The 18,862-nt window shown below is 38.4% G+C and overlaps 2 long non-coding RNA genes across 3 annotated transcripts in view; both read right to left on the bottom strand.

Annotated features, from left to right (window-relative positions):
- LOC132984533 (uncharacterized) overlaps positions 1-18,862 on the bottom strand; it is a 301,578-nt gene that overhangs the window by 46,808 nt on the left and 235,908 nt on the right. The gene's annotated exons all lie outside the window — the stretch shown is intronic.
- Positions 5,039-11,070, bottom strand: LOC132985349 (uncharacterized). 2 transcript variants are annotated; one of them, XR_009675037.1, is made up of 4 exons: positions 10,564-11,070; positions 5,854-5,961; positions 5,625-5,674; positions 5,039-5,279 (listed from the first exon to the last, which is right to left on the bottom strand). It is a non-coding gene; the product is annotated as an uncharacterized LOC132985349 (long non-coding RNA). The 2 variants fall into 2 exon arrangements; XR_009675036.1 differs by lacking the exon at positions 10,564-11,070 and adding an exon at positions 6,391-7,146.

Below are 18,862 nucleotides of genomic sequence, written 5' to 3'. Positions count from 1 at the left end.
TGAGACCATTGTTCCTTCCAATGGTTGTTTGTCTTTTCCTGATTCAAATAAGGCAAATCAATAGGCGACTCTACTGTTAGAGGTATTTGTAGGCTATTTCGAAAGTTTCAAAGAAGTTTTTTGAATACCATTGAAGATATGAGAATAATCCAGCGCTGAAATATCTTGAATAACGCTAAATAATGGATTAAAATGATCATCGTGGTCCCTGTAATCATCTTGTGATCAACATGGCCCAGTGCTCGAATTCAACCCAAAATTTCAGATTTACTTTTTTGACATATCAAAAGTAGATTAAATACGGAGGATTAGGGTCACACTACATATTTATTTTTTAATAATAAAGACGTAAATTTACGAGAATAATCTCGTAATTTAATGAGTTTGAGACCAGCCTGCGCGAAAATGATGAAAGTAGAAAATGATGAAAGTAGAAAATGATGAAAGTAGAAAATGATGAAAGTAGAGTCTTTTCAGCTGCAGACAACTTCCTCCCAGTCAGTGTGGTTCTTTCTTCAGTTTCTTGCAGTATCTTTTCAGGGTGCTGATATTTTATGACAATGTGAAGATGATGATGTGCCAAAAGCATGTGTAGTTTCATATCTGCATAAGTAAACAACACAACTATTTGTGTCTGTTATCTGTCTGCCTTGTTAAAGTGTCTCATGTGCAGAGACAGTTTGTGTCCTGTTCATCATTTTACAGATAAACAAGGTCTTGCAAGTTGAAGTGAAAACTTCTCTTGAACTCACTGTTTTTTACCAACTACACATTTCCTTATTGGTGAAACCTTTACTAAAGTATTACAAGATGCTCCATGTTTGTCATTTGAGAACAGGCTGCTGCTGCTCTTCTGACATAGACTAAAATAACCACTTTATTCTTTTAGTCTTTAAAGACTTTAAGAGTTATACTTTCATCATTTTCGCGCAGGCTGGTCTCGAACTCGTTAATTTACGAGATTATTCTTTAATCTCGTAAATTTACGTCTTTATTCCCCTAAATTTACGAAAAAAAAGAAAAAAAAATTACGTGGCGTCATAATTAAAAGATCTTCTCAGTATTTTAAACCATTCCCTGAAAGATTTCCAACCAATTTGTAAATATAACATATTGTACAGTGTTCTGAGCAGAGGTGGGACTAAGTCATTGTTTTACAAGTCAACAGTAAGTCTCAAATCTTTGGTCTCAAGTCCAGAGTCAAGTCCCAAGTAATGACAGGCAAGTCTCAAGTCGAGTCAAAAGTCCTTAACTTTGAATTTCGAGTCCTTAGCAAGTCATTAGCTCTCTTCACAAAATGAACTGCAATTTTAAAGTTGAGAGTAAAGAGTAAAAATCTATTACATTTACACAAATCATGATTTCTATTTAATTTAATTTAAATTAATTTTATTAAGCGTACTTCTTAATATAAAATAACAGTATCAGTGGGACTGACTCTGTTTTATTTTTTCCTAAATTCTGTTTTTTTCCACATTTTTGTCTCTGAATTCTGTGTTTAACGATGTGTTAAATTGGATCAGAACACGGATTTGGATCATTTTATTAGATCAGATAATTGAGAAATTATAAATATAATATCAATCAATCAATCAATCAATTTGTATTTATATAGCATCAAATCATAACAAGTGTTATCTCGAGACACTTTACAAAAAGCAGGTAAAAGACCTTACTCTTTGTCTGTTAACATTACAAAAGAGCAGGTAAAAAGACCTTACTTATTGTTATGTTACAAAAAGCAGGTAAAAGACCTTACTTATTGCTATATTACAAAGATCCGGCCTATCCATCATGAGCACTTTAGCAAAGCAGCAAAAGTTACAGTGGTAAGAAAAAACTGCCTTATTAAAAGGCAGAAATCTTCAGCTGGATCCCCGGCTCATGACGAAACAACGCAGCAGCGAGAAGCTACAGGTACACCAAAATGCACTTAAAACTTATCTTACATTTTATAAAACCATGGTATGAAAAACGTAAACAATTTTTAGGAATCATACCGATGTTGAGGCAAATCCCACAATACTCTGCATTTTACTGTTGATTATATTTTCATTGTCAACCTCTGTGATTCCGTCCCTGTTTTCTGCATCACGGAAGTCATAGAGCCTTAAAATAACACATTAAACCTTGAGTATTTTCGAGTCATTAGGCTGAAGTCCAAGTGAAGTCACGAGTCGTTGGTGTTAAAGTCCAAGTCGAGTTACAAGTCTTTCATGACTTTGTCCAAAGTCATCAAATCTGTGACTTGAGTCTGACTCGAGTCCAAGTCATGTGACTCGAGTCCACACCTCTGGTTCGGTGCAACAGCAATTCATTGACTGTAAATCTCTTGTTATATTCAGTGGTACCTCTGAAGGCCAAGGGTAGACAGGCTTCCCCTGCGATTTTTTTCAGACTGATTGTCATTTTAATAAAAAACAGCTCAGGTGATTTTTCTTATGTTTTGCTGCTTTCTTTAATCTTCCGCATATCTCATTTTAAAATGAGTGAAACAGTGCTTCTCTAAGTTGTTATGTGGTAGATGTGTGGTTGAACTGTGGTTTACATGAACTATTTGATTCCGTCATGTTCTCATGGAGGCCAAATGAAAAAAGTATCCCATGGTGAAAAAAAACAAAAGGCAACCAATCAGATGAGGACATGGTCATGCCACTGACCAGCTGGAGTCAGGACTAGGCCAGGGGAAGTCAGCAGTACTTGGGCTCACACCAATCAAGATACAGATATTGGACCCCGTAGTTGGACATGCTTCCCTCAGTATCTCTGTAAAAATGGCTTTTTTGCCATTCATGTGTACACTGAAAAAAGTGAAACTGCTGTGTCGTTTATTTGAAGTGCATTTTTATATTGGACTAAGTGAAAATCATGCTTTCTGTTTCAAACCTGTTTTGTCTAGTTTGCCTTAAAGCAGATAATGAACCCCCTAGAACAAATTAAAAGAACAATTTTACTTCAATCATATTTTTACTTCAGACCAGAAGGAAAAAAAAAAAAAAAAGTTTTCATGTCATGTGACCACTCGACGTCATATCTCCTTGCTCGCACCAGCCAACGTTTTTACCGTCTCGCTTTGAATGTGAAGACTCCGTCACTCCGTGGCCCAGGAGGAGGAAATCTCTTTTTGATAGGGTAAGCATTCGAAAACTGTGTTATTTTAACGAGAACAAGTGTTTTTCATTCACATTTATGATTAGTGGTAAACTAAGCTACATTAGAGAACTGTGTTTTTGCACGTGTTGCCTAAAGCTAGCTAAACCAGGCTACCGCAGTGCACCTGTTGGTCAAATGCAAAGTTAAATTTGTTGTTAATATTGTTTTACTTTGATGTAACGGAAATATTATGGGAGTGTTGTGTGATAATCCATGTTTGTTTTAGTGAATATGCTTTATTATTTACCGCAACCATCAACTTTTTTTTTTTTTTTTCTTTCAAGCGTTAACTAGTCTAGACATTCGAGGTATCTGTATATGAGAAGGCAAATAAATGTCCGAATCAGTTGGAACCAGTGGGCGCGCACTGTAGCTGTTCCCACTCAACGTTCTTGAAGCCAAAATATGCCGCTTAGGGGCGCTTCCATCTTGCGATTTTGACGTCATTTGGAGCCAGAGTCTGCGCAGTAGGGTCTGGGGGCAGGAGCCCTGGTAAGACGCCCCGTCCATTTAGCGTACTGCCCTGATGACTTACGCAGCCCAGCTACGCCGAAAGCGCTCTGCTGGTCTACGAGTCTTATGAAGAAATGTGTAAGTACAACAAACCACCGTATTCAAAGTCTAATATTTAAACACTGTGTTTTAAAAATTTTTTTGATCATTATTGAAAATACGTGGGCTGCTGGGTCCTCTGTTTTTAACGAAATCGTTCTATATTTAAGCTATATTTAAGCTAGGTTAGCACCACAGACCGTAGGCTACAGGTGGTAAGATATGTTGTATTTTGTTAGAAACTGATAGTCTGTAATGTGATTCATGTCTGCTTTTCTAATATATTTAACTGAACAGTAAATCAATTGTTTTTTGTGTCTTCATTTAGGCAAAGAAGAGATAAAAGCAACTGGTCTGACATCTTCCAGAGGTGAAGTGTAAGTTAAAATCATCTGTTAAAAGTTATATATCCTGTGATTTTTATTTAAGTTTCATAAGAGGATTGTAAAAACAAGCTATTGTTAACAATACAGTCTTCTAAAATAAAATCACACTGAGTCATACACCAGCTAAATGTTAAATAGAAAGGTGATTTTCCATTTTACAATCAACAGAAACTAAAAATGGCACACCTGTTACAGAGGTCAGGCTGGGGTCACATAGTTTGAAGGAACCTCCTCCTTCTTGCACCTGTGCCAGACGCCCTGCTCATCCACTGTGGTAGAAATGACCTTACACCAGCAGCTCTCCCAGATGAAGAGTCCTCTCTGCCATCACCCAGAGGAGCTGATCGACGTCTGCACAACTGAAGAAGGTGGACAGAGTCTGGAGCTTTGTGACAGTGAACAGTGAGAAGGCTACCATAGTCATCCTCAGATAAAACACAGAGATCCTGGTCAATATTTAATTTATTTTTCTTTCCATGATGTTGCCCTGTGTTTGAAAGGCCAGATGCTGGAGGGTTGTGTTGGATTTGCTTTTCCATCATATTTTAACAGTCAAACAATCATCCAGGATCTTTATACTTTATTTTGTTGGGATTTCTTTGTTAAATTATGTTTTATACTTTCTCCTATGTCCCAGAAATTCAACCTGATGGTCTCCCTTACTTATTTTACACATGGTTAATGAAGCCAGGGGTCGTTTATTGAAGTTTTGTTTTTCATAAAATGTTTAAATAAACTTTTTTTTAAATCTGAATTGACTGTCTCTGATTAACTGGAGCACTACAAAGTGTTGGTCACAGTAAAATAATTTAGCAGTTAAGTTTATAGCTCACATTTGAAAAGGCCTTGAACTGACATTAATTTCTTCTTGACCAACAACAGCTAAGACAACAGCAAAGCTTACAGACGAGTTCAGCTTGTCACAGCCGGTCTCGTCTAAGATAAATGGCCTTCAAACTTATTTAATACTAAACATTTAAAGCCAATAAGCATAGCAAGATACGCATGATATTCCATTTCCATTTATTCAATCACAGACTTGTCAAACAGTCTGGCATGTTGTGCTGCTGTTTTCAATAGTTAATAACTGAAGAGAAGAACTCCATGGAGAGAGGACAGGAAACGCTCAGGGGACGAGTCCTCCATGTTGTCAGGGGTTGCTGATGGATCTGAATCTGAGGGCATCTTCTGTAGTAGAGAAAAACAATCATGGAGTTAAATGTAAAGTATAATGAATTTTACTGTGATGTTTCTGCCTCAGACCTGAAATCAGATCTGTCCTCAGGTTCTGCTAAACTTCAGCTTCTAAAGTTTGTTTTTAAGACAGGAGAACTATTTAAGAGGAAAAACAAAATATATAATAAGACATGATGAATCCAATAATATGATCAGCTTTATGAATGTTTTAAGACAAAAGTGTTCCTGCCACTTTCTATTGAAGATTATTTTAAACTGTCATCACATGGGCCAGCCTGATAAATTAAACTAATGTTAAATATTCTCATATAATCAGATTTGTGTGCAGAACCTCACCGGAGCTGGAATCAGACTCTGGACTGTTGTTTCCTTTGGGCATTGATTTCCTTGAAGACAGAAAGAAGAACAATTTAAACATGAACTTCTTGCAGAATCACAGAGGCTGTTGAAATCTTCTGCTAGTCTTCCTTACATTTTAAGAAGGATTATAAATTGTTACTAAAATGACTTTGATGCTGATAGTGGTTACAATAACACAGTCCAATCATATGAGAGATAATTTTACCTTTGAGTCCTATGTGAAGGCGTTCTCTTCAGAATCAGCGCTGCAAAGACAAGATGATGGCGTCCACCTTCACAACGTGCTGCTTCAGTCTGGCTGCATCATGGTCACCTACAGGAACACCACAGAAATGTAATCAAAGTACTTCACTTTATTTATCAGAGGATGTACTGTATGCAAAGTAGAATTTTTTTTAGCTGTAATTCGTCAAAAAGATTTGAGACTGCTTTGTTATTTGAGAGCACAGATTGTTTCTTTTCCCTTCTCTCTGTTTGCCTGTACATGACCTCTTAGTGCTTTAAAAGATGCTACAGTAAATCCTGGATCAGCTGTGTGGATGGTGTGACTGTGTGGTAAAGCTTTGTTAAAGTTGTCACGCACATACTCATATGTCTTTGGAGAGTAAAAGTACAGTGTGGTGGCAAACTGCTTATAAAATATAAAATAGTATTTTATTGGTGAGGTGCCCCAAGCGTCCTACAGAGTAGCAGCAGCGGGCTGTAGAGGGAGGAGACGAGCGCATTATAGAGAGGAGCACACCGGAGGGGGCGAGCTGGGGGAGAGACGAGAGACCCGAGAAAAAGGAAATCCTCAGTTTAAAATATAATGTTGGTGAAAAGAGGGAAATAGGAAGAAATAAATGTCAATGTTGAAATTCTTTTGAATGCAGAGGCTGTGAATGTTCAGTTTTCTTTGGCTATAAAAAGGCAACAATAGCCTGTAGTTTAATCATGGTGTTTCTCTTCGTTAACGATTATTGAAGCGAAATCAAAAATAAATGCATGACATTTAAAACATATTAACATGTGTGGGGAAAAAGGCGATCTTTATGTCTTCTTTTATTGTACCTATGTCTCCTCCTAACTACAATAACAGCAGCATGTTGTGTGTAACACTGATCTCCTGCATTAACACCTTCCTTTCAAAGGTGTTAAATACAGATACAGTCACAATCACCGCAATTTTGGTCAGGTTTTGTCAATTTTTTGTACAAATTCTCAATGAGCGTCATTAAATTTACAATATGATCAACTTGTGACTGTTGAATTAGTGTGTGGAAGCCAATGCAGAATATTTATCAGTTTAAGCAGCATGATGCTCAGTTAATATTACATTACACCACCGCAGGTTGTTGATGTTTGTGTTCACGTTTCAGTTAGTCTCTTAAATCAGTAACAGTTATATTAAATCAGATCTTACCTTTAGTTTTATCTGGATACATAGAGAAATATTCTACCCTCGTATATAGTACTATGAATTTCAGTCCTCACGGTGAAAGTAAAACCTGTTACTCTCGGTATAGCCCACTTATCACTCAGACTGTAAACATCAGTGGCGGGCCGTGCATTTCACACCTAGGCCTTCACTGGTGTCCTACATGAACTAATCCACCTCTTAATGCCATCATTATGACTCCACGGCTATAGAAACCATCAATATTACACAGAAATGCAGTATAACAGGGCGTTGCATCACAGAAAGGTATCTCATGTAGCAAGAAAGAATGTCATTACTGAAGCAAGAAACCCAATTAGGACAATTCAACAAGTCTCTTTTCACTGTAGCCACAGCTGCCATACATACATCATCTCTAGCAGAAACATCAATATTAACCTAATTAAATGACAAAAATATTAAAACGTTTAAATAAAATGCATTACTCACCAAAACTACTGATTATTTGTAAGCAAAGTCCATCCTCCTTTCTTTCCTCAAGAAGAGTTCGATTACTCTGTTGTACAGTTTATCTGTGCGTTTCAGTTCCAACAATAAGTCCCTTTCTATCGCCATGGAGGCTAATGCTGAAAGTCTAGTCTGTCCAGTCGTGTTTCTGGAGTAAGTTTTTATTCGCTTCAGGGCGGAGAATGTCCGCTCGACAGAAGCAGTGGACACCGGGATCGTCACCGCCAAACATGCCAATGTGTACAGCTGCGCCATGCTCTCACCCAGATTTTTGTTCTGAAGGAAATCAAGGAGATCAGCGGGACTTTTCCCTTCAAAATCAGTCATGGCATACATTACAGTCAGTTCTGTTTTCAGCCGGGACAGATCGAACAGTGTTCCGTGACTCTGCGTTAAGCTGGAGAAGGCTGTGTGCGGGAATTTTTTCCGGTATGTCTTGAACTGCTGGGGGTCGAGGAGGGACAGAAACATCAATTGTTCGTGGTCTTGAAATCTATTCCGTATCTGGCAAATAATGTTGTCCAGAACGTTGCTGTGGAGTTGGTGGTAGTGTGCGCGAACGTCTCCTTTTGCCGGGCCCCTCCGTGCGCTCGGAGCGCTTGAGATGCGCGCAGTGGCCTCGTAGATCTCATCAAACCGGCGCCTCTCTCGCTCAATGGTGTCACAAAACTCCTTCACCCTTGCCAGACAGAATTGTACATCCAATGTTTTGCTCTGAAGTATTGCAAAAAGCACATCTGAATGCTCAAAAATGCCATTAAATGTGTGAAGCAAAAAACAAAACTCAAAATCATCCAGACGTGCATTAAATCCATCAGCAGAACGCAAAGAGTCCTCGTCGTACTCATCGTGATTTTCCAGTATGTGGTCAAACAGCTCCTTTAGGGCATCTCTCTTCTCAAACACTGTGCTGACCAATCTCGATGTGTATTGCCACCGCGTTGGTGCCACACGAGGAAGACGCCGCTGGCAAATATCATCCAGTAGTTGCGTGCGCTTAGGGGATCTGGAGAAAAATGCAGCCAGGCCATTGAGGTGGGCAAAAAAGATCTTGCATTCTTTCAGCTTTGAGGCCCCTTGAGTCAGTACCAGATTCAGTCGATGTGCATGGCAGTGTATGAATAAGGCAATAGGAGCCCTCTCCTTAACTTTAGCCTGCACCCCATTTAATCCAGATGACATGACCGCTGCGCCATCGTAACACTGTGCCACAACTTTATCCAGACATTCATATTCCTCCAGGAAACTGACAATAAGAGCAGCAATGTCATCGGCCTGCTTGCCACTAGTTACATCTTCAAAACTGACAAACCGCTCCTTGACACCTGAGTCCGTCACATAACGCAGGACCAGTGCGAGCTGCGCTGCATTACTCGCGTCTGTCGTCTCGTCCACCATAACAGCGACAAACGGTGCTTGATTAATCTCCCTTTTTATCTCTTCTCCCATCACTTCACCAATAGCACTAATCAGGTCATTTTGTATTTTGCCTGATGTCCCACAAAACACTTTATTAGTGGTCAGGTGGTAATGCAAGTCCGTGTTGTTTTCAGCAAGGAAAGAAAGAAGCTCCAAATAGTTGCCTCTATTGGTGGATCCCGCGCTTTCATCGTGTCCTCTAAATGAAAGTTCCTGTCTACCCAAAAATATGACACAATCTATCAGTCTTTTCAAGATTTCCCTATTTTTCTTCACCTTTTCGTTGTGGAGCTCCGTTTCCCTGCGCACTTGTTCGTTGAGCTGTAGATCCACTCGGGTTTCCCCAAAAGTTTTCAAAAGCACCGTTGCTTGTAAGTGTCCGGCCGTGCTTTGGTGTCTCCCTGCTGCCTTGGTTAGACAACTCAAGTTTGCAAACCCACTGTGGCTCCAAACACCAAGTCGATCAGTTGCAAATAACAGACATTCCCAGCAATACAATTTGCAGTGATCCTCGGAGGCTGTGAGCCAAGGGTACCGCTCGTAGTTGCTGACTTGAAAGTGGCGGACAAACCCTTTTACCGGCTGGGACAGACTTGCTAGCTTCGGAGTCTGCCGACCGTTCTTCACAATGTCCAGTTTTTCTGGAAAAGTCCGTCTTGAAAATGGTTTTGTGAGCATAAGTGCGACCAAATCAATTTCTTCTCCTCCGTCAGCCATTGTGGGTTGTTAAAAAAGCTATGAAATCCACTCGCAAAATATTTTAGTTTGTGCCGCTAGCTATAGATGCTTTGTTGGCTCTGACTAGTATTTCTCTGACCATCCAATCAAAGGACGTGAAAATGCCGACGTCACTGGACGCCTGCTAGATGGCCTCGGTGTTGCCAACTCGAAATCTGATTGGTTAAAGTAACAGCGTCATTGCCACTTACTTTAAACTACAGACGCCAGCACTATCAATTCTGAAGGCGTCAAGGCAGATTTTTGACCCTGGCAACAAATGATGGCTGAAATATGATTGGATAAAAGCTCTAACATAAACATACACTAGTGGAAGCAGCGCAACCAAGAGAAAAGCTATGAAATGAAGAGAAAGACTATTGGAAATAATTTAATACATATTCATGGAAAAAATATATTAAAACATAAGTCAGTGATTCTGTCTGATAGTGTTTAGGCCAGCAGAGAAGGCCTTGCTGGCCCTGACAGCCCACCACTGGTAAACATGTACACATTAGTAATGATGCAGGACAGATTTAAATTATTTGACTTTGTTTTTGTCCTAGATACTTTTTTGAGACTTTACCAGACGTATTTATTTTTGCTGTAAAATAACTGTACAGTCAATGAACCTCATCTGTGAGCGGATTTTATATTATGATTCTTGGTTTTAAATACAATTTAAATCACAATAATGATATAACAATATCAAGAAACATAGCATGTCAGTTATTAGGTTTGCTCATTTAAAAAAATAAAATAAAAAGATAAATCATGCCGGATAAGTAACCTAGCTTTACAACATTTCAGCTAACCTTAGACTGCTTATGTGTTAGCTAGCTAGATAACGACTTTAACCAACCAACGACACATAAATCACACTTTTTTACTTACCGAAAAAACTGCAAAGATCCCTTAGATCCAACAGGTCGGTTAGAACAGTTTACTGCAGAACAACTCATTTTGCCAGCTCAAAAAAGACGAAAAAACTGAACGGAAAAATTCAATGGCGTCTCGGCTTTCCTTCACTACGTAACTTTTGCTATTCACAAACAGAGCTACGCAAGATCGGCGGCTGTCAATCATCGTCAAATATGGCGTAAAATCCCGTTTTTCAACCTCAAATAACTTATTTAAAACAAACTTCACAGAAAAATGAGCACTTGAACACAATGTAGGGTGATAATAACTAATGATCACAGCAGAGTTTAGGTTTGGAAAAAAATGATGTGACGAGTATTTTAACTTTACAGTTTGACCCACATCCCGTCTGTTATCATTGAGGAGGCGGGGTTTATGACCTATACTACAGCCAGTCAGCAGGGGGAGCTCTAAAAATAAAAGCTTCACTAGACCGGGGACCTTGTCCCGTCCATTATTTTTACAGTCTATGGTTGGAACAGGGTGCGTGTAATGTCCGATTGAGCCCGTGTGTGATTAGAGCCGTCCATTGGGTCAGCACAACTCAGAAAAGTAATTCAGGCGGCTGAAGAGGGGCCGTTCTGTCTCAGTGTTTTCCTGAGACACACACACACACACGGGGCTGGCTGCAGAGCACAGAGTGAAACTGCGCGGACACAGTTTAAAGAAGTGACAACTGAAATGCTCCCGACTGTAAGTGGCATAAACAACCGAAAAAAAAAAACATTTACTAAAACTTAATTTGACAAGGTTGGCGCTGGTTCGCCTGCCGTGTCTCTCCTCCATTGCCGATATGTGTAGAGTCACCGTTTGTTTACTGCATGTAAACATTCAGTTTAAAGCCATTTCAGACATGCACTCCTTTATTATAATCCGACACACTCCAAACAGTGAATCCGTTCAGATAAGCAATAGAGGGTGTGATTAATTAAATACATTACATTATAGACAAAGAGTTCTGATTGAAGAGAAAGATGACATATTCTATTGTTTCATCTGTCAGTTTATGATGCAGTATAGTACAATATTACCAGTATGATTTAGGTCTAATTAATGATTTACAGCTTGTAGTGTTTATTATGGATAGTGCTAACTGCCCCAACAAAAAAACAAAATGTGAAATCTCAGCTTTTCCTTTGTGTTTACAGGTTTGACGTTTCCTGGAAATTTCACGATTTTGGCCTTATTGCTGATTTGGTGAGTCCCAAAGTAAACAACGGTGAACATTATTTGCATACATGTTTAAATAGGAATGACTAACAGGTCAGTGATGATCTGTAAAGTAATTTATTATCCAAAAAATTTAGCCAAAATGCATGTTTTGGCACCTGATGTCAAACCCAAGATCTCAAACACCACACAGTTTAAATGTATTTACGTTCACCTTCGCTATTCTTTTTTTTTAAAAGATCAATGCTGAATTTATGAAAATGACAACTGTTCCACTTCAACAGTAATTCCTGGCTTCCTTGGACAAGCACCACAACAAGCTGATAGAGATCATCAGAAACAAGGGAGGAGTTGTCAGAGAGAAGACCCGGAGTATACTGAATCTTCTTGATCAGGTATGTACTTGCTCAATACATCAAAATGTATTACTCATATCACATAAAGAGTAACATTGTAAATAGAAGAAATGGTGTTCATTTTGTCGACAAGTTTGATTGTGGAGTTAGAGTAGGCCTTTTAACTGTTTGAGCACATGAGTGTGTGTGCATGGTGTATTGTTTGCATAAGTGGAAGTTGCAAAATTGGACTGCAGAGTAATGCATTATGGGTGTGTTTGTGCTATCACCTAGAGCATCAAGGTGAATCAAAAAAGGGAGTGTCTGCTAAAATGCCTCATTGTGTACCTTGGAGAAGATGTGGACAAACTCATCAAGGAGTATCGGGTAAGTAGTTTTGCATTAATCACTTAAGTTTTAGACAAGATGAAACATTGCATATCTTTTTAACTTTTAAGCTCATAAACATGGTCTCAGATCCTATCAAAATACTTGTGCATATTTTGTAAGTTTTATCTTGTAGAACACTGTATATTGTATCTTAATTGCATTCTGAAATATGTGTCATTCAGAGCAGCAGCAGTACAGATGGAGCAGTGTGTAAGACTGGTTATTAAAATCGCAATCTTATCTAAATTTTGCATTGTGTAAAGTGTCAGTCTGTGGCTATTCTGAAATTAATGAAAATATGAGTACACAAGGCAGTTGTATCTTTTAATCTTGGTTGAAGTGATACGTATACTACTTTATATACCTTCATATTTTTGTCACAGCATGTTACTTTTTGAAGATAGGTGTAATATAATACTTGTACCAATGTTTTACTTATGATAAAGTCTAGTCAAGTTTCTATGAGAAAAATATTTTGAAGAGTCAACATTTAGTATCTCCTGGACTTTTGCAAGTCATTACATTTTCTTATCACTAGACCTCCAATTTGTCTTGTTTTTAGTTTAGAATCTTTTGTGCATATATAGGCACACCAGACACGGATTTCATCAAAATAACTTTGTAATAAATGTCTCTTTCTTTTATCAGGTTGTTCAGAAGGAGGAAGCTGAAACGGAGCTTGAGAGATGTACAATGTATGTCATCAAGGAAGAGGAGGATCCTCTCCAGCCACCACATGACATTGGGATTGTTATTGAAGGTGTGCAGGTCCTCAGTGAGTTGCCATCAGTCCCACATGCCTGTGCCATGTTGTTTGGCCTCATCTATGCTCTTAACTTGAGCTATCCAAGTGAGCTCAAATACACCTTTGATGCATTGCAGAAACTATTCATGGAGATAGAACCCAAGAAAATGACACGCAGAGTGTGCAGTCTGAGTGTCAAGCTCTAAATATTGGATTCATCAAAGAGACATTGGATACAGGATGTGTTTTATTTTGTGTTATTGCTTGTATTCAAATATATTCTATGTTAAAGGAAGGGGCCACTGTTACATGTTAATAAGAGAAACAGACTTTAATTAAAAACTGGCCTTCAATTCTGATTTTCTGTGTTTACGGAACAGTTTCTGTGGTATAAATATTGTGGCACTGATATCAACACTGAACATTTGAATAATGCAAAGTTCATAATTGCAGCAATAGTAATGGTAATGTTTTTTTCTTAAACTGAATATGCACTTAAGACCAACCTTTTGTTTATGGATTGCATCCACAGCAATTCAACTGGGGGTACCCCTTAGTTGAAAAAAACTTTTTGTTCTCTCAATTTCCGATGGGGAGGTTTACATACATCCTGGTCATTTTGTCGAAGGAAAGCCAAGTTTTATGACAGTTAAACACTCTATTTGTACACTTCTTATTTGCTATTTTATACCACTTAAAGCTTTTCATACCACATTAATGTGGTCATGGATATGGAAATGTTGATATTGCATTTGTAATGGTTCAAAATAATGTGACGTTCATACATCTTGGTCATTTTGTCCCAAGGATGCTAAGTTTTAAGACTGTTAGACTTAATGACCTACATAAGTTAAGTTTAGTATTGTGACCAAAGAAAATGTATTGATATGATATAACTTAAAAACATAGTTTGTACTGAATCATAAATTTAACTTGAGTAAAAGTAATAAAATTGCCTGTAACAAATTACAGCATTTTAATTACTTCAGTTCAAATTAAAAATTATACTTGGATTTTATGAACGTACCAATGTAAGTTTTACTAAAGTAAAAAAAATGATTTATGGTCTCTATAATAAACAATATTTTTACTTTGCGTGAATGTAATTATTTTTCTTGGACAGAAGGATTATTTTGATTTAAACAAAATTAAACTTTTCATTTTCAATCAAGTCATAAATATACTTTGACAAAAACTAATAAAATTAGCTGTAACAAATTACAGTTATTTTTTTAAGTTGGTTCAAAGTATCATTTTTTTCAGTGTATGTGCCTTCAGGTGTTCCTGGAGCTATTTTTACCATTGGCTTTATTTTTAAAGACAACAGGCTGACATTGCTTTCCAGCTGAGGTGAGGTGAGGAAAGGTTAACTCTCTGTACCTTAAAGTAGGAAAACATTTAAGAAATGGACTAAGGAGAAAAAAACTCATACATGGTAGGTAAAATAAAATGAGAAATTGGCGTTGTCACAGTGAATTTTTAAGTCCCCCTCAGCTGTACTTATCATCAAACCATGGTGTACCTGTGTACACCATGGTTTACACAGTGCTCCAAACATTGTGAGGTTGCCTGAGTATTGGACTGGGCACAGTCTGATTGTTATACTCCTAGCAAGCTCAGAGCAACAGACAATATTTCTGGACCTCGACACAAGCTTTGAAGGACATCCTGGCCATGACTACCGATTCTGTGTGCTGGTCATCTATAACAGTGTGACTAGCTACTCGAGACACCAGCATGGAGTTGGGGTGGAGAGATTACATTTACCACCTGATTGCTCCCTGCCGCAAAGGTAGATATTATTTTGTTTGTTTGCATAAACTGAACTGAAGATATTGGACTGTTTTTTTTCTTTGAGGACTGAGGGATTGTGGGATATTGAGTATTTGTTATTTTTTGAGTGTGCAAGTTTATATGGTGGTTTATTAATATAATACTATTTTTGCTTCAATTACATTGGTTGTGGAGTTTTTATTTATGTAAGGGTGTACATTTTATATGTACAATCCTTGTGTGACAATTTTTTTGGTTCAAATAATCCAAACAAGAAACTTAACTAAAACTTAAAACAACAAAAAAACAACGACTTGTCTTAAATGCCAGGAGAGAGACCTGGCTGGCACCCCTAAAACAAAATATTAAAGGATCATCACATCGCTAAGTAAAACTGTCACAAAACGAGGGAGCAGATCAAAGGTTTCCAGCGCTGGATTGCGGGCAAACCTGGAAGTTTAGACGAAGAAACAAAACTTTCTGACCCAGAAACAGAAGAGTTTGTGAATGAAGTGAAGGATAAAATGGACATATCGGTAGTTTGCTGCAGCAGGAGGATCACAAACTGTCAGAGAATGACACCACGTCGCTGCTGCATTCACCCTGTCCTATGTGCCAAAACATCCAGCGTTCATCATTACGCACGAGTATATCTGCAAAGTTAACATGTTTACGGGACCCACACTGACTTCTTCCTATTGTCAGAGAGGTCACTTCAGTCAGCATTCTGCCTCACTGTTTGATATTATTAATCAAAAGTTTGATCAACAAAAACGTTTGATTGTTCGCCACATTTTTTCGTGGGAAACTCCGTCTGCTCTGTGACTCATTATGAGGATATATAGGCCTAATGATCGTCTCAGAGATGCCCCGACTTAATGTCCACACTTGAATTATTTACAGAATAAATACGTGCAGCTGATGAAGACATGCTGAGTAATGAGAAGGTGAAATGTGTGAAGCCACCTCCGTGTCTCTGTGCGCTCTGTGCGTCTTGAAGCAGTCATCTTTATTAAAACTAAAAACCACACTTGATGATAAATGCACGATATTGAAAGATATTAATGACAACTGGAGGCTTTATGGTCTCTGTGTTAGTCTAATGTTTAACTCTACATCAGTGATTACATTAGTGTACAAGTCCGGTCCTCTGAGGTCCATCCGGGATAATGAAGGCGAGACGGCGCTGATGCAATATGTATGTGGCGGACTTTTTTATTTTTTATGTTTATATATTGTCATAATTAAAGTTACTTATTGGAAACGGCTCACTACATGCGTGATTATAGCCTAAATAAAACCATCGGTTTGAATGATTATGATGACGTGGATCTGTCAGTAAAGTTTGATATTTAGTGAAATAAAATGTGGAAGAGACATCAATATGTATCTGCAGGCTTCAATTCACCACTTTACCGTCTGTGTCACCAATTTCCCATGCCTCCAAAATGAACATGCGCCTGGGTCACAGTTTGCTTATCGGTGCGCACATTTTACCGTCAGCTTTGTTTTTATAGATCACAAACTTTGCGTGGGAAAAGGCGTACGCCAGTTTCAGTTCAGCTGTCGATTAAATTAGGTTTAGAAAAAAGAAGATATCAGCAAAAGAATGTAAGCAAAGCAGAGAGCAAGAAAAGCGTCTGCACTGTAAGAAAACAGGAAGGTAGGAAGGGTTGAGGCAGAGCACAGAATTCAAGAGAAACCTCCAACTTGAAGAACATGTCCTTACCTTAAGAACTATATGTAATGCTGATGATTTGAGTTATGTAGCAAATGCTACAAGTTTTGAAGAATTCATAAAATTGTGCTTTCACAAAGCTCACATAACTTGCTAAATCCTCTGCCGAAATCCATCCTTTCATCTTGTGATGTCATAGTTCAGAATGTTGGTTATTTCTTTGATGTTGCCAAGTAACGGCCTGTTATTCTGTTTGGCTATTCATGAGAGCAACCCATCCGGGTACTTTGCCCAAACGAGGCCGGCCCCGCCCCTTTCTGGGTGAAATCATTCCATCTGAATGAATGGCGGTTAATGGAAAATTACGGAGTTTTTGCCCATTTAGCGAGTTAAATAAAAAAACTATAGCATTTCAATCCATTTTTTAGCTCGATTGCTATGGCAACTATATCGGGCATTTACATAGACGGGTTACCGGTAGACGATCGGCGTCGTTATATACAGAAAATCCACGACGTAGGCCTCCAAGAGTGTACGTTCACCATCCCTTCACACAAATGGACCAACGACCCCACCTTGTGGCCGGAGGTTTCATACCCTGACATTTAGAATTACCTAATTGAATCTCCAGGTAATAAATGTTTGACATCCCTTACCTTTTCTGTCACTAAGAGACTATTTTTGAAGTTTGTGTCAATAATGGATAATTTATGGAACAATTAAGCTAATAAGCTAGCATCCTGTAGGCTACTACCTAAAACTCGATCTATCTATCTATGTTCAAATTTATGTGTTGGTTAAATAACTCAGAAAATGTCATTATAATGTCACTGACCCAGCCCAGACTTAGTGACACAAGGTATTCCTCATGTTTCTGGAAACACTGGTGTAAATGTCTCTTTGTATTTTAATCATATGTAGTGATGATGTCCCTTTGTTAATGTCCTGTATTTATATATGTGCTTTTTATAACGATATGGACCTATGGGTCTGAAATAAAGTATAAAGTAAAAGTAAAGTATCCATCTATCTATCTATATAGGCTATCAATCTATCTATCTGATACTTTATATTTTAGGTTAAAACATTTTCGTTTGCCTGCACTGTTGTTAATTTACTGCTCTGTGTGCCTTTGAATTGCCCCCCGGGGACAAATAAAGTTTTTTGAATCGAATTGAATTGTATCTATCTATCTAGATGACTATCTAGCTACACTTAATAGTCTTTAGATTAGCAAGCACATAACAACAGAAAATGTAACATTCATTAAGGGATTTATACTACAAATCAAATGAAGAACTTCAAATCCCTGGAAGCCCATAAGTTCTTCACCAGTGGCTGGGTGGATGTTGTACTGCACTACAAACCCTCTGCTGAAGTCACCATTTTCAAAACCTGTGTCAAACCATCGTATAGGGTCACAGAAAAGTCCCATGACACTTGGGTTGCTGCTAAGAGGAATGGAGAAGACAAAGCAGCACACTGTAATTGCATGGCAGGGTAAGCTTACCAACAGTAACATAATACATCACAAGGCCACAAACAAATTCTGAAATGTAAAAAAAAAAGCTCTTCCTATTTGGTGCAAAATGTTAATTGTATTGTATTTTATTGTAGACTGGGCGAAAGTTGTTCCCATGTGGGGGCACTCCTTTTTAAGTTGGAGGCATCTGTCCGCCTTGGGTACACAAGTGTGGCACCAACCAGCATTGCTTGTGCCAGGAAGAAAGTTTGCACAAAAAGGGTTGAGGCAGACATGATCAAGGATATACAGTTCTACACTAACAACTCAAAAAGAAAGAGGGGAGTGGGAAAAAACGTTCAGACCTGTCCCAAAGGCAAAACATGAAGACCAACAACAGTTCCTTGAAATGTTGTCTGCAACTGGAGAACTGCCTGTTGGTCTAAGCACATTTGGAAAATATGCACTATTTCAGGCCAAAGCCGTGGTATGAAAATCTGTCAGATTTTTCTGATGAACAAGTAGAGACCATAGAGGAACAAACAAAACACCAAGCAGAATGTTCCTCTTGGCACCAGGAAAGAGTTGGGAGGGTGACGGGCACAACGGCACACACAATAATCCATACATCTTTGGAAAGGCCATCCAAAACCCTGTTGAGAAATATTACACAGAAAGGATCAGTGAGAAGAAGACTGACCACTCCAGGCATTGTTTGG

Source organism: Labrus mixtus, chromosome 12 (assembly GCF_963584025.1).
Source record: "Labrus mixtus chromosome 12, fLabMix1.1, whole genome shotgun sequence".
In the NCBI taxonomy this organism is placed as follows: domain Eukaryota; kingdom Metazoa; phylum Chordata; class Actinopteri; order Labriformes; family Labridae; genus Labrus; species Labrus mixtus.
Note: the sequence above shows the minus strand (reverse complement) of the source record. Positions and strands in the feature narration are given on the sequence as shown.